Source organism: Cetorhinus maximus, chromosome 7, assembly GCF_964194155.1.
Source record: "Cetorhinus maximus chromosome 7, sCetMax3.hap1.1, whole genome shotgun sequence".
NCBI lineage: Eukaryota > Metazoa > Chordata > Chondrichthyes > Lamniformes > Cetorhinidae > Cetorhinus > Cetorhinus maximus.
Window position 1 is genome coordinate 37,404,706 of NC_135885.1, and position 15,655 is coordinate 37,420,360.

At 49.4% G+C, this 15,655-nt stretch overlaps 1 protein-coding gene across 6 annotated transcripts in view; it reads right to left on the reverse strand.

Annotated features, from left to right (window-relative positions):
* Positions 1–15,655, reverse strand: part of LOC144682720 (protein furry homolog) — a 520,809-nt gene that overhangs the window by 234,030 nt on the left and 271,124 nt on the right. The gene's annotated exons all lie outside the window — the stretch shown is intronic.

Below are 15,655 nucleotides of genomic sequence, written 5' to 3' on the forward strand. Positions count from 1 at the left end.
AGCACAAGTCAAGAGTGTGATGGAATACTCCCCACTTGCCTGGATAAGTGCAGCTCCCACAACACTCAAGAAGCTCGATACCATCCAGGGCAAAGCAGCCCGCTTGATTGGCACCACATTGACAAACATTCACTCCCTCCACCACCGACGCACAGTAGCAGCAGTGTGTACCATCTACAAGATGCACTGCAGGAATTCACCAAGGCTCCTTCAATAGCACCTTCCAAACCCACGACCACTACCATCTAGAAGGGCTAGGGCAGCAGATAGATGGGAACACCACTGCCTGGAAGTTCCAAGTCACTCACCATCATGACTTGGAAATATATCGCCGTTCATTCACTGTCGCTGGGTCAAAATCCTGGAACTCCCTTCCTAACAGCACTGTGGGTGTATCTACACCACATGGACTGCAGCGGTTCAAGAAAGCAGCTCACCATAACCTTTTCCAGGGCAACTAAATAAATGCTGGCCCAGCCAGCGAAGCCCACATCCAGTATATGAATGAAAAAAAAATGACTGAGCTGAAGTCCCTCAAACTGCAGACACTTACTGCAGACGTTTTTGCCCTGGATCACAATGTTAGCCAGGAGCTCCCACATGCTGCAATCTTGACACATTGCCTGTCGTGCCATCTTGAATGTGTTTTAAATAATTACTTCATTAATCACTTATTTATGTTGCTTTCTTATATGTTTTATTAACTACCAGCAAATTGTGTACTATTTTAAACCTTAGGGATAGAATAGAACTTACCAGATACTCACCAAACAGCTAGCTCCTTTCCTTGTATTAGAGCTAGAACCAGTTTCTGTTGGGTGAGAAAGGTAGAAAGGGGAAACAAATAACTCCTTTTCCCCTCACACCAAACTCCAAGTCTTCACTCAGTTAGTTGGCTGCACTCTTTTTTTTCATTCTGCAGGAGGAATACATCAGGAGCATGGAGCCTGGTATACTAGCTATGTGCCTCGTGGCATACAGAGAGCAGAGACAACGGAGAAGAGAGCAATGGGGGCGTCTGGCTGTGCAGAGGGAGGAGCAGCACCCTCAGGAAGAAGAGGCGGCTGGGGCTCCTGCACATGCTGCTGAAGAGCCACAATGAGCCGTTGTTGGTAAGCGTTTAGCTAGACCCAGGGTCTATAGATGCCGCTTTTCATTCCTGCAGATAACCGACAACGAGTGTCGCCAAAGACTGTGCATGTCTAGGGAACTGGTCGGTCACATCTGCCAGCTACTACAGGATTTGGTGCCATGGGGGGAATCCACTGCTGGTAGTCGTGAAAGTGACCACAGTGCTCAATTGTTATGCCAGTGGCTCCCTTCAGGGCTCCATACCTCTGTCACAAGTCTCCACCCACAAATGCATTGATGAGGTCATGGATGCCAGCTTCGCAAGGGCACACAACTTTGTGCAATTTGCCCAGGACCAAGAGAGCCAGGATGGAAGAGCAATTGGGTTTGCCCAGATCTTGGCTTTCCCAGAGGTGCAGGGTGCGATTGACTGCACTCACGTGGCGCTCAGATCTCCATCACAACAAGGGGTCAACTATGTCAACTGCAAGGGCTTCCAGTCGCTGAATGTGCAGCTGGTGTGCGACTGGCACAAACACTTCCTGCAGGTCTGCACCCTGAAGTCTTCCAGGGTCCACAGAGGCTGCAGGGGGACAAGGGCTACCCACAGAGGACATGGCTGATGACGCCTGTGCGGCGGCCTCAGACTGCAGCAGAGCAAAGGTATAATGAGGCACATGCTGCAACTCGCAACTTGGTGGAGCAAACCATCGGGATGCTGAAACTGAGGCTCTGGTGCCTAGACCGGTCTGGTGGAGCCCTGCAATATAGCCCACAGAGGGTATCACGTATCATAGTTGCCTGCTGCACCCTTTACAATTTAGCATGCAATAGGGAAAGGAGCTGGCTGAGGAGGAGATGCAGGAGCTGGAGGTCTCCTCCAATGAGGAGGACATTGACGGTGATGAGGATGAGGAGGTCATGAAGGTGACAATGATGGCGACGATGATGTTGATGAGGCCCTTGCACTGGCCAGACGAGGCTGGCACGCTCGGGAGGCCCTCATAGCTGCTAGATTTATGGGGGATGATGATAATATGCTATTTTGGAGACACCACAGATCTTCACATTGCATCTGTGAATGTTTGACTCCAATCTAGCTTATGGCAGTGCACATACCTTCTGTGATAATGCTCCTGTCATAGAGGCAAAGTGGTGGCCCTAATAGTCGCTCGATTGCAGGAGGATGATGATGACATGCAGTGACGACATTCCATAGATCTTCACACAGCCTCTGAGAATGTCTGATTCCTGTCTGGCCAATGGCAGCTCGCTTGCACTCTGTGATCAGGGTCATATCATGATGACACAGCCATGAAACTTTAAAAGTATCCGATCCTTTTTCCGCCTTCAGCACCTGACCCCTTCAGGAGCACAGCATCACTGGTCACAGATGCTGAGGAAATGGAGGCCAGCACTACCTTCAAGCTGCTGAGAGCACACAGAAAATGACAGAATTCTGTGACTCCTGCCCACGACATTCTGGCAGCAATGACAAGCACCATCGAACTGTAGACATCAGTAATATATCCAGGGAGTATGAGGCCAGACCATCACTTTGGTCTGGAGGCTGCCCAAAGCACAGGAAAGAGGCCCTGGTCTGAGACACCTACCTTCATCTTGTGCAGAAAGGTTTCACATCTGAGTGACATGAGCACCGCTCATTAGAACAAGGAGTCATAGGCAGGGAGACACTCTTGGGAGTTTACTTACATTAGTGACCATTATGTGCAAGTGTTTAACACCCGTGCCCAGGCTATGCAACTACATCTTAATTTTCCTAACCCTGTCTTGGTGCTCCCTGGACATCCACAGCAGAGGTGGAGGCAGCCTGCTGACTGCTACACTCTGCCTGTGATGACCTTGGCGGGCGTCCTCTGGGGGCCTGTGACCCGGAGGGCCCCGAACTGCTCTTGGGGTCCTGTTGTGTGACAGAGACACCCTCTTCAGCCTGTGGAGCTGGAGCTGCTGAGGTCAGAGGAAGAAGGCATTCGGATGAGTCGGATACTCCCGGAGTCACCTGGATGGATGGCCCCGGGAGGGGTGCAACTGCTAATCCGCCTTCCTATGGGTGCCCAAGGGCCCCTGGCTGACTCCTTGAGGGGAAGGGGTAGCTGGAGTGAGATCAGGCTGTCCCGCACCCCTCTCATGTCCACAATGTTGGAGGCCAACTATGGTGTTGGAGATGGAGTTCAGCCTGCGCAGCAATGCAGGAGCGACGTCCTGGAGCAAGGTCTCCATGGCAGCCACCAACCTACCAGTGTTGACCTCGGTGTATTGGCATGCTGGCACTATCACCTCAGCCTGAAGGTGAACGGACTCCTCCATTGTGCCTTGCAATTTGAGGAGTGCAGCGGACATCCCTCCCTGATGTTCCTGAGCTTGCCTTTGCACCTCCAGCAACTGAGGTATGACTGAGTCCAGAGGCTCGTTATCTGACTCGAACTCAACAAATTTCTGGCCTCCAGCAGTCCTCCTAGCGTCAGATACTTGGGAAGTCTCTCCTGCCGCCTGCTTGGATCTGAAAGTATGATGTACTCACCAGATTGTGATCCTGAGGCTACTCTAAAGCTATGTCCCACCAAAGTGTGTGTCTCTGCGCTGGTGGAGGGTGTGGGTAAGCGCTGTGTTGTGTGTTCAGGGAGAATTTCAGCAGATTCCTCTTCTGAGCTTCCCTCAGGGCTTGATTGGAGGTCCTGGGTCACGGACTCTCTTGGAAGTTTCCCAGATGTGCCTGCAAAAGCAAGGAGAGATAATCAGTGCATGGCAGTGGCCTGTGAAACAGGACACATCACTCAAGCATGGTTGTCTGATGGATGTTGAACTGCTGGATCCTCACTTGGTAGAGCACCGTTGACCTCACCGTCAGCACAGCAATGGTCCAGATCCTCGCCTACCAGCTGTATGGCTCTGTTTTCCAAAGTCCGTGAGGACCTTGATTTCAGGCACTCCTCCACCGATCTGCAACCTCTCCCTCTTGTTGTCTGCCAGCTTGTCCTGAATGAATAGGGATAGAGAGAGTGTAAGCAGGATGCCTGCCAGACCAGGTGATAAGTGTGCCTGGTTCGTGTGGGTGGTGAGTGGCCCCATGGGTGGGATGAGGACAATAAAGTACGTGTGAGAGAGAGTGAATGGTGATGTCCCTTGAACTGGGAATGAGTGAGGCCCTATGGATGTGTGGTGGGTTTGAGAGTGTGAGACCTGAGAGTGATAAGAAGAGTGGCTTACCCTGGCGGGATGGAGATGATCAATCATCCTTTTGTGGCACTGGGTGGCTGTCCTCTTTTGAAGGGCATTGGCACTGACCACCGCTGCCGCCTCCTCCCAAGCCAGATTAGTGATGTTGCTGCCCATCCTGCAGCCAGAGCGGAGATAGAGGACATCACGGCGGGCTTCCACTGCATCCAAAAGCCGCTTGAAGGACACGTCACTGAACCTGGGGGCTGCAGTCTTCTTGCCTTTTGGGGCCATGTCTTCCATGCAGCAGTCATGGGCTGGAAGCACCAAGTGGTGTGCAGGTGGCTGCACTGTAAATATGGTGCCCGGTGAAGCCATGAAGCGATGAGGTGTTGGAAATGAAAGCCTGCCCGCCATGGAAACGCCCTGTTTCCCAGGAATGCATAATTAATGCGGAGGGTTTGGGACGATACGGTGTGAGAAGCTGCCATTGCAGCCGGCCGTTAAAAGGTCTTTTTACTCCTCTGCTACCGCACTTAGTGCAAATCTGGGATGATTCCGCTCTCTGTTTTCCAAATATGTTGAGTTTTCCCAATACAATATTTACAATAGTTATTTGCCATATGTTTTTAAACAAATAGGCCAGGATGAATAAAATAATTTATTTCAGCATGCTTTTTTGTTGAGCCCATCTATCTGATCTACTTGGCCATATAAAATACATTCCCATGCAATTTTGAACCACCATGGAAGGAAAATAAAGCTTACATTTCTATCCTATTTTCCATGTCTTTACAGCTTCCTAAAGTGTTTCATAACTAATTAATTATTTTTAAAGTGAAGCCACTGCTGATATATAGGCAAACACAGCAACCAAATTTGAACTGTTCCCACCAACAGCAAATAGGATAAATGCCCAGTTAATCCTTTTTGATGGAGGTGATTGAGGAATGAACATTTATCAAAATACTGGAAGAACTCAGCATTTTTCTTTGAAAGAATACTATGGGATGTTTTGCATCCACCTGAACAGAACCTTGGTTTGACAACTCATCCAACAACATTACATCTGACAAAGCAGCCCTCCTTCAGGACTGCACTGAAGTGTTAGCCTAGGGGAATGATTTGAGGAGGCTGATGGGAGTGGGAACTGAGGCAGGCAGGTCATTTCGCACCCCTGGCCAGCATGCTGGTTTGCTAGGACATCCCACGCCAAAGCCATTTTCGGGAAGACTAGGTCAGGCATGGAATATCTGGCAGGTTGCTTGTTAAGGCAATTAGGTGACCAATTAAGGCCACTGATCAGAAGCCAATTGGAATTTTCCAGTCGGAAGTGGGCCCCCTCCCACGACGATGGGAAGCATGGCAACAGGCTGCAGGAGGCCTCCAGGCAGCAGACTGGAGATCCAGCGCTCCAGGATGACTTTGAGGCTCGCCCAACTGACAAGCTGCATTCAGCTACAGCCACAGATCGCCATCCACAATGTTGGTCTGGCAGCTGTGTCAATTTTTGTTTCAAATAACTTAGAAGTGCTGAGAGAGTGTTTCCATTTTGAAGGGCCCTCTCTCTCCCAGATTTGCAGCAGCAAGCCTCAGCATTGGAGGGTCTCCTTTTTTTTAAATTCATTCACGGGATGTGGGCTTCACTAGCTGAACCAGCATTTATTGCCCATCCCTGATGAGCTATCTTCTTGAACTACTGCAGTCCATGTGGTGTAGGTACACCCACAGTGCTGTTAGGAAGGGAGTTCCAGGATTTTGACCCAGCGACAGTGAAGGAATGGTGATATATTTCCAAGTCAGGATGGTGAGTCACTTGGGAGGGGAACTTTCAGGTGGTGGTGTTCCCATTTATCTGTTGCCCTTGTCCTTCTCAATGGTCGTGCTCGTGGGTTTGGAAGGTTCTGTTGAAGAATTGGTGAATTCCTGCAGATGGTACACAATGCTTCTACTGTGCGTCAGTGATGGACAGAGTGAAGGTTTGAGGGTGGTGCCAATCAAGCGGGCTGCTTTGTCCTGGACGGTGTCAAGCTTCTTAAGTGCTGTGGGAGCTGCACTCATCCAGGCAAGTGGGGAGTATTCCATCACACTTCTGACTTGTGCCCTGTAGATGGTGGACAGGTTTTGGGGAGTCAGGAGGTGAGTTACTCATTGCACCATTCCTAGCCTCTGACCTACTCTTGTAGCCACAGTACTTATGTGGCTAGTCCAGTTCAGTTGCTGGTCAATGGTAACTCCCAGGATGTTGATAGTGGGGGATTCAGTGATGGTAATGCCATTGAACATCAAGGGGCGATGGTTGCATTCTCTCTTATTGGAAATGGTCATTGCCTGGCACTTATGTGGCGTGAATGTTACTTGTCACTTGTCAGCACAAGCCTGGATATTGTCCAGGCCTTGCTGCATTTGGACATGGACTGCTTCAGTATCTGAGGAGTCGCAAATGGTGCTGAACATCGTGCAATCATCAGCGAACATCCCCACTTAAGACCTTATGATGGAAGGAAGGTCATTGACAAAGCAGCTGAAGATGGTTGGGCTGAGGACACTACCCTGAGGAACTCCCGTGGTGATGCTCTGGGGCTGAGATGACTGACCTCCAACAACCACAGCCACCTTCCTTTGTGCTAGTTTGATTCCAACCAGCGGAGAGTTCCCCCCCCCACCCCCGATTCCCATTGACTCCAGTTTTGCTAGGGCTCCTTGATGCCACACTGTCAAATGCAGCCTTGATGTCAAGGGCAGTCACTTCCACCTCACCTCGGGAGTTCAGCTCTTTTGTCTATGTTTGAACCAACGCTGTAATGAGGTCAGGAGCTGAGTGGTCCTGGAGAAACCCAAACTGGGCGTCAGTGAGCAGGTTACTGCCAAGCCAGTGCAGCTTGATAGCACTGTTGATGACCCCTTCCATTACTTTACTGATGACGGAGAGTAGACTGATGGGGCGGTAAGTGGCTGCGTTAAAGTTGTCCTGCTTTTTGCCTACAGGACATACCTGGGCAATTTTCCACATAGCCAGGTTGATGCCAGTGTTGTAGCTGCACTGGAACAGCTTGGCTAGGGGTGTAGCAAGTTCTGGAGCCCAAGTCTTCAGTACTATTGCTGAAATATTGTCAGGGCCCATAGCCTTTGCAGTATCCAGTGCCTTCAGCCGTTTCTTGATATCGCGTGGAGTGAATCGAATTGGCTGAAGACTGGCATCTGTGATGCTGGGGACCTCTGAAGGAGGCTAAGATGGATCATCCACTCGGCACTGCTGGCTGTAAATTATAGCAAATGCTTCAGCCTTATCTTTTGCACCGATGTGCTGGGCTCCTCCATCATTGAGGATGGGGCTATTTGTGGAGCCTCCTCCTTCAGTGAGTTGTTTAATTGTCCACCACCATTCACGAATGGATGTGGCAGGACTGCAGAGCTTAGATCTGATCCATTGGTTTTGGGATCACTTAGCCCTGTCTATCACTTGCTGCTTATGCTGTTTGGCATGCAAGTAGTCCTGTGTTATAGCTTCACCAGGTTGACACCTCATTTTTAGGTATGCCTGGTGTTGCTCCTGACATGCCCTCCTGCACTCATCATTGAACCAGGGTTGATCCCCTGGCTTGATGATAATGGTAGAATGGGGGATATGCCAGGCCATGAGGTTACAGCTTGTGTTAGAGTCAATTCTGCTGCTGTTGATGGCCCACAGTGCCTCATGGATGCCCAATCTTGAGTTGCTAGATCTGTTCGAAATCTATGCCATTTAGCACGGTGGTAGTGCCACACAAAATGATGGAGGGTATCCTCAATGTGAAGGCGGGACTTCGTCTCCACAATGACTGTGCGGTGGTCACTCCTACCGATACTGTCATGGACAAATGCATCTGCGGCAGGCTGGCTGGTGAGGATAGGGACAAGTATGTTTTACCCTCTTGTTGGTTCCCTCACCACCTGTTGCAGACCCAGTCTAGCAGCTACGTACTTTAGGACTCAGCCAGCTCGGTGAGTAGTGGTGCTACCGAGCCACTCTTGGTGATGGACATTGAAGTCCCCCACCCAGAGAACATTCTGTGCCCTTGCCACCCTCAGTGCTTCCTCCAAGTGGTGTTCAACATGGAGGAGCACAGATTCATCAGCTGACGGGGGATGGTATGTGGTAATCAGCAGGAGGTTTCCTTACCTGTGTTTGACCTGATGCCATGGAACTTCATGGGGTCCAGAGTCGATGTTGAGGACTCCCAGGGCAACTCCCTCCTGACTGTATATTACTACGCCACCTCTGCTGGGTCTGTCTTGCCGGTGAGACAGGACATACCCAGGGTTAGTGATGGTGATATGTGAGACGTTATCTGCAAGGTATGATTCCATGAGGATGACTATGTCAGGCTGTTGCTTGACTAGTCTGTGAGGCAGCTCTCCCAATTTTGGCACTAACCCCCAGGTGTTAGTAAGGAGGACTTTGCAGGGTCGACAGGGCTGAGATTGCCGTTGTCGTTTCCGGTGCCTAGGTTGATGCCGGATGGTTCATCCGGTTTCATTCCTTTTGGCCCTCCAGCTTTAAGAGTCCACCCGTCATCCTTAAGTGGATGACGAGTGCATCCTCTGGCCAAAGTTTGGCTAATTCAGCTAAAATCAATGTCGGGTTGCTGCTCACAACAAGTTGCGGGATCAAGACCTGCATTTGACATCGACATCAATGGAAAATCCTGCTGCAGATGTCAATAGTGGCTCAACTGGTAGCAGCCTCACCTCTGAGTCAGAATGTTCTGGGTTTAAGCCCCACTCTGGGACTCAAACACAAAAATCAAATAAACATTAGAGGGAATGCAGCACTGTTGAGATGCTGTCTTTCAGATGAGACATTAAGCTGAGGCCCTGCCTGCCCTCTCAGATGGACGCGAAAGAATCCATGGCACTATTTTAAAGAACAGCGAAGGAGATATCCTCGATATCCCGGCCAATATTCATCCCTTAATCAACATCACAAAAAAAAACAGCTTGGTCGGTCATTATCACATTGTAATTCTGGGAGTTTGCTGTGCACAAGCTGATGCCACATTTCATACAGTACAACAATGACTACACTTCAATAGTACATCATTGACTGTAAAGTGCTTTGGGATGTCTGGTGGTCCTGAAAGATGTTATACTGGGTGCAAGTTTTTTTTTCTTTTTAGATATGTATTCAAGTTTTTGACACAGAAATAGGGTACTAAGCCACACAAAAATAGGAAGGATTAACTCTTGGTTATCTTCTTTCCTCTCTTCTAACAGTAAGCCACATTGTCTCACTCAGCTTTTCTCTACAGAAATTAGCTGAGATAAGTAACTCAGCAGAGAACATTTTCAACCTACATATTAGCTCATTAAAGTGATACACATTGGGTGGAATCTTCTGCTCTGAAGTCTAAGTTTGGTAGCAGGCAGGGAAGTCAGAAGGATTCCTGCTGGGCGGCAGGACAGTTGAACACGCATAGTCTTCACTGTTCAGCTCATTAACTATGTATCTGCAAGGCTCTTGGCGGATCTTGTGGTGGGGCGGGCAGGAAGTCGTCCACTCTGCCATCTCCTCATGGGATCAAAGGTCCTGATGCCATATTTAAAGGGCACCTGGACAGCCATTCACTCACTGAAGGCCTGGAGCTCCAGATTATATGACCAGAGGAATGTCCAAGAGAAGGAAGCAAACTTTGGCCCCACAATTCAGTGATACCTCCCTGGAGATTCTCCTCCATGCCTTTCAGGAAAGGCAGGAGGTCATGTTTCCTTGGGTTGGGAGTGGTAGGCCCTCCCATCTGACCACGGTGGCCTGGGAGGAGATTGCCAGGGTTGTTAGCGTGTGTGGTCCAAAAATAATTCAGCTGCAGTGCAGAAAAAGGATGAATGATCTGCTGCAGTCCCCTAGGATAAGTCCACTGCCTACTTATTGCAAACTCACAGCCTCTTAAGAGCATCAGGCAGTCTAAGGTTTAGAGTGCACAGGGATGTCACAAACAACCAGCAGCTGGGATATCAGCACTGAACGAGTGCCAGCCACTTTATGCTCTCCATCTCATTTTAGTTCCAGGACAAACAACTTCTTAATCACTTACTGAGTTGGGCTCAGCATTGACAACAGGCATGCATGCTCCTGAATTGCTCATTCACCCAAAGGCTTTCTGTCTTTCTGCAGGATAAGACTGCACATAACAAATGCGAGTGAGCCAAGCCCGGAGCTGGAATGTCTGAACTTCGTCTCCACACTATCTTCGAGGAGCAGGCCACAGAGTTTGTAGGTGAGGAACATCACTGTGCCTGCACAGAAGGTGAGTTCAGCCTACCCCAAGACCCCAGTGAGGATGCATTCAGTCTCCAGCTCCAACATGCATGCATTGTCTGAGTGATCTTTAATTAATATACAAGCATCCTAACCAATCACTAAATCTCTCCTTTCTCTATTTCAGGTACCAGCAAGAAAAGGGACAAGGACAGAAACCCAGAGACGCCACAGTCCCAGCCCCCGACCCACCTCGGAGGAGGAAGTCTCTGTATCCTCAGAGGAAGCACTATCACAGCGTTCACCTGCACTCTCTACCAGCACAGATACATGCACCTCGGTGAGTCCTGGTTCTAGAGCAGGCTTGGGTTCACAATCTGGTGAGCACATCACAGACACTGGTTCACACCTGGCAGAGGCAGTGACAGCCTGTGTATCTGACGCTCAGAGGGCTGCTGGAGACCAGGCTCCTGCTGAGCCCAAATCAGATGACAAGCCTCTGGACTCAGACCTAAGAGACCTCTTGGAGATGCAGAGACAAGCAGGGGAACATCAGGCACAGTTGCTAGAGGCCGTCTGCGGACTAGCCCGAAGGTTGGAGGAGTCCGTCCACATTCTGTCTGCTGACACTGGCTCTGGCATGCGAGCGCTTGTCTGTCTCCATGGAAAGGGTGGCAGCCGCCTTGGAGACCCAGGTCCAGCAGAAAGCACAGTTTCTGCCAGACTAGCGCTCAGATCTGCATTCCATTACTCGAACCACGGGTGCAGTGCAGCAATGACTAGCCGAGAGGGAGACGGGGCACCACGACCTCCGTCCAGGTGCCCCTTCTCCTCAAGGAGTCAGGGAGGTGTCATCAGGCAGCCACAGAGAAATGGAGTGCCAGCCAAAGCTTCCTGGGGCATCTACCTACAACACTCCAAGGGTGCCATGCTGTTCCACTCCCCTCTGCCAGTGACTCCATCACCTTCAGCAGGTCAGGCCGAGGAGAGCGCCCCTGCATCTGAGCAGGAGACCCTTAGCAGGCTGGGGCCCTCTAGGCCTCAGGTCATCAGAGGTGCTCATACACTCACTGTATGTAGTCTTCACATTTGTAAATATATATTGAATTTAACCATTTGCAAGTCTCATGGATTCCATTTTTCTCAAGGTTACTTCAAAGTTTCACCGTCAGTTAGGGCTCCAGAATGTTGGCCCCCAATTGAGTCCGATCAGGAACTACTATTGATTCAGTTCTCCCACGTTATCACTAGAATGAGTAGTCTATAATGACACATGCAAGATTCGGCAATGACCATCATTTATCAGTGTGCTGCCTAGTCAATACTCCTGTCAGCTAATTTTCGCTGCTAACCATGCTGTGGCCTGGGACGATGTGCTCATTGAGCTTATTGCATTTACTGCTGCTGTTGCACTGATGTCAATTATGTATGGATGGCATGATAACTCGTGGTGACTTAAATCAGCTATGTGTATCCCAAAGTTCAATGTAAGTGCATTATCGGGGGGGCGGTGGGGGGGGGTGGGGAACTGTAGTTAGACACTGTAATCATAACATTCGAAGCTCCTAGGCAACCACAACTGCCTGGAGGAGGGTTTGGTGGACATGTTCAATGCTGTATGTCTTTCCTTGGCAATTTATCAATTTCAGCAACCATGCAGCTGAACGAGGAAGTAAGCATACAATGGGCAAATTGACTGCAAGAGGCGTTTGAGTGTAGGATTTTAGAGGTGTAGGTGCACCTGGCTGAAACTGTTGCCAGACCTCACATGGAGATTTGTTGTAACTGCTCACTTCCTTATCAAGGGTCTCAGTAGTCCTTGGATAAAGGATAACATTCTAATCGACTTGAAATCACTGGGTGACAGAGCTTTTAGTGACTTAGAAGAGAGAAACTAGAATAGGCTTGTGTGCTATACCATCTCAAGGACTGTGATGCTATGAATGTGATGCATAGCCAGCTCTCTCAGGCCTCTCCACAGTCCACGCAGGAAACATTTCCACCTTGGCTGTTGTGTACAAAATTACTGCTCATGGTCTTGCCTTAATGCAAAGGTCATCTAGGCAAGAAACTTTTAAGGCTTTCAATAATTGCAGGGTCCCGAGTGGTTGGACATCAGCAACCCAAAAGTCTAGGTGAGGCACTCTCAGCGAGGAAACTACAAATAAACCTTGAAACTTCACTGCATGATCAAAATGTCAATGTTTCTGGATTTAGGATGTGAGAGTGGCAATTGAGGGGCAGTAGCAAGATCATGCATGCCTCATCAATCTGCATTGATGAGTAATGATGAGGTGTGCTCTCATGCTGCTGCCCCCTGTTGAGCCATCCATCTGCTTATACCTGAAAGAGTGATCTGTTGGTCACCCCCCACTTTGTGAGCAGGTGTCAAGAGTGACAGGAGTGCATTCATCGCTAAATATGAGTTCAAGCCATGCACACGGACTTGGTGAGGGCATGGGTGAAATTACTATTCCATTTAAAGTTGCCTAAGGTCTTGAGAGAAGGGAGTGCCGTTCAGGTTCTACAGTGGCCATATTTCACTAGGGCTATGCATTTAACCTTGGTTTAGCTCATTTAAATGATCAACCCAACATCAGGGCAGCCATTGAGTACTGGTATTTGCTTAAGCTCTAAGAAAACTTGGAACTTTTGAGATAAATTATATGTGAGCAAAAAGGTGTTAAGGCCTTCCAGGCAGCAAAGGTAAGAAAAACAAGCAATTGTGAAAATTTGTCAACACATTACTCCTCCTGGAATCTGGTAGCTATCAGATTGTCATGGGCATGTCCATCACGTTGTAACCCTGCTATGGCCTCTTCACGTGGCTTGTCGACATCTTGGCTCTCATCAGATCCATCCCCTTTGATGCCAACCTTGTCGGAGGAGAGATCTCACTTCTTGTTCCTCCATGTCTCCCTCAGGCAAGACAACCCCCTTTTGCAGCATTAGGTTGTGCAGGGTGCAGCAGACAACAATGATCCTGGACACTCTCTGTGCTGAGTATTGTAGAGCCCCGCCTGAACATTTCAAACGTCGGAAATGCATCTTCAGGTGGTCTATCATCTGCGCTATCAAGGATCTGGTGCAGGCATGTGCAGCATTACCTCTCTTCAGCAGCACTCGTGGATGGCGAACTGGCATCATCAGCTATGTCTTCTGGGGGTATTCTTTGGCCTCGAGGAGCCAACCCTTGAATTGACTAGGTCCCTCAAAGATCTGTGGCACCTGCGAATGGCTTAAAATGTAAGAGTTATGAGAGCTCCCTGGATACATAGCATAAACATGCTGGATTTGCCTCAAACAAAGGCAAAAACTGCTGGAAAAACTCAGGTCTGACAGCATCTGTGGAGAGGAAGATAGAGTTTAGAATCCGTATGACTCTTCAGATCCTGGATCTGCCTTCTGTGATCACAAATTAGCTGGAGGTTTTATGAGTGAAATCCTTTTTGATTGATGACTCTCAAGGCTACTGCCAGGGAGCTCTCAAGGCCAAGTGTGTGAAGTTGATGGCGCCCTGCATTTGAAAGAAACCAGATATCGCTGTGAATCCCACTGCTCTCGCAGCCTGGCTTTCAGCATCCATGTGGAACTGGGCATACTGGTGAGCTCTTGTGAACAGGGCATCTGTGTGTTGCTGACTGGGAGATGCCGCACAGGTCCCCAGTGGAGCCCTGGAAGGAACCGCCGGAAAAAAATTTCAGTACAGCAGTGACCTTCAATTCCACTGGCATGGGATGCCCTCCAAGTGATTACAGCCACAGATCTTCCTGCAGAAGCTGGCAAATGTGAGCTACCACATCCCTGGACAAGCGAAGGCATCTGCAGCATTGACTTTAACTCATTTCCATATATGAGCAGTGCCTGCGATATACCTGTGGTCGGGCCACTGGTTTTCATTGCATTTGTCCCTCTTCAGGAGCATCTTGGACTTCTTGGGGACCCGCTCAGGCAGCTGCTCCTCCTGGATATGTGCCAATTGACGACAGGCCCTTCTTCCCCTCATTTGTATGAGAGCAAGAACCAGGGCAGGGTTGCCTGCAGCCTGCATTCTCGATGGCTCTTTCTATCTGTGAACAAATTGATTTGAAACATTTATTGAACAATCCCTTACCAGGTTTCCCTCCATCTCCAAGCCAGTCCTCCATCTGTATATGCCAGCCCTAGTTCACCCTTCCAGGTGAAGGACATCCTGGAGACATCCTGGGTGTTCCTCCCCTTCATATATGACTGTCCAAGCAGACATTGCATCTTGACCTGGGCAATTGTCAGCTTGCCTCCATAGAGAGGACATAGCCATGGCATGATGGAAAGAGTTTCTGCATTGTGCCTTGTCAGCCATGAGCATTTAGCTGGGATTATGGAGGTTTGTCCAGCTTCTGTCCAGCGGTCGTGCTCCTTGAATGAATTCACCTCCATCCCTTCTTTCCTGCCTCTGTCAGGTACAGATGGCCAATCACACCCACTCAACTCCAGCTCTAAACATGAATGGGTTTTCGCAGGATTGCACCCATTAGTCATAGAGCAATGCTCCTTCAATGGGCATTTGAACCTCAAGAACAGTACTCAGCTAAGCCTGGTTCTCCATGGCTTGAGGAAATAATTAATAGGGTGCCCCTTCACTCGGCCCAAGGGGAATCATTAACCCTTCCTAGCTGCTTTGAGACCCCTCCCATATTGCTTTTCTCTGAATCTTTTTCAAACTGTATCATTAGCTTGGAGAGTAGAAGATGGCTCGTCTTCAGTTCATGAATGCTTCCAGCACCTTCCAACCATCCCCCTTGTTCTTCCCATCCTCTTCCACAGTCATCACCTCCTAATTCCTCTCCCTCTGTGATCATCCACCCTTCCCGTTACGCTTGGCCCCATTATTATTTGTCGACATTCCTATTCTCCCCTCATTTCCTACAATGTAGACTTCCCCATGCCCCTTGTAAATCTGGTCCCTCCAGGTCTCGAGGCCAGCTGCAGCCTTACTTTTAGAGACCCTCCCCATGAGACCATCCACTACCCCCCACCCCACTGCCCCCCCCCCCCGCCACTCCCCAACCCCACATGATACTTGGACTTCCACCGTACTGGATCAAACTGCCTCCCCTGAATATGACTGCACCCTCTGCGTCCCAGTACCATGCTTCCAACTCCCAGGGCTAAATGCAATAAATGACG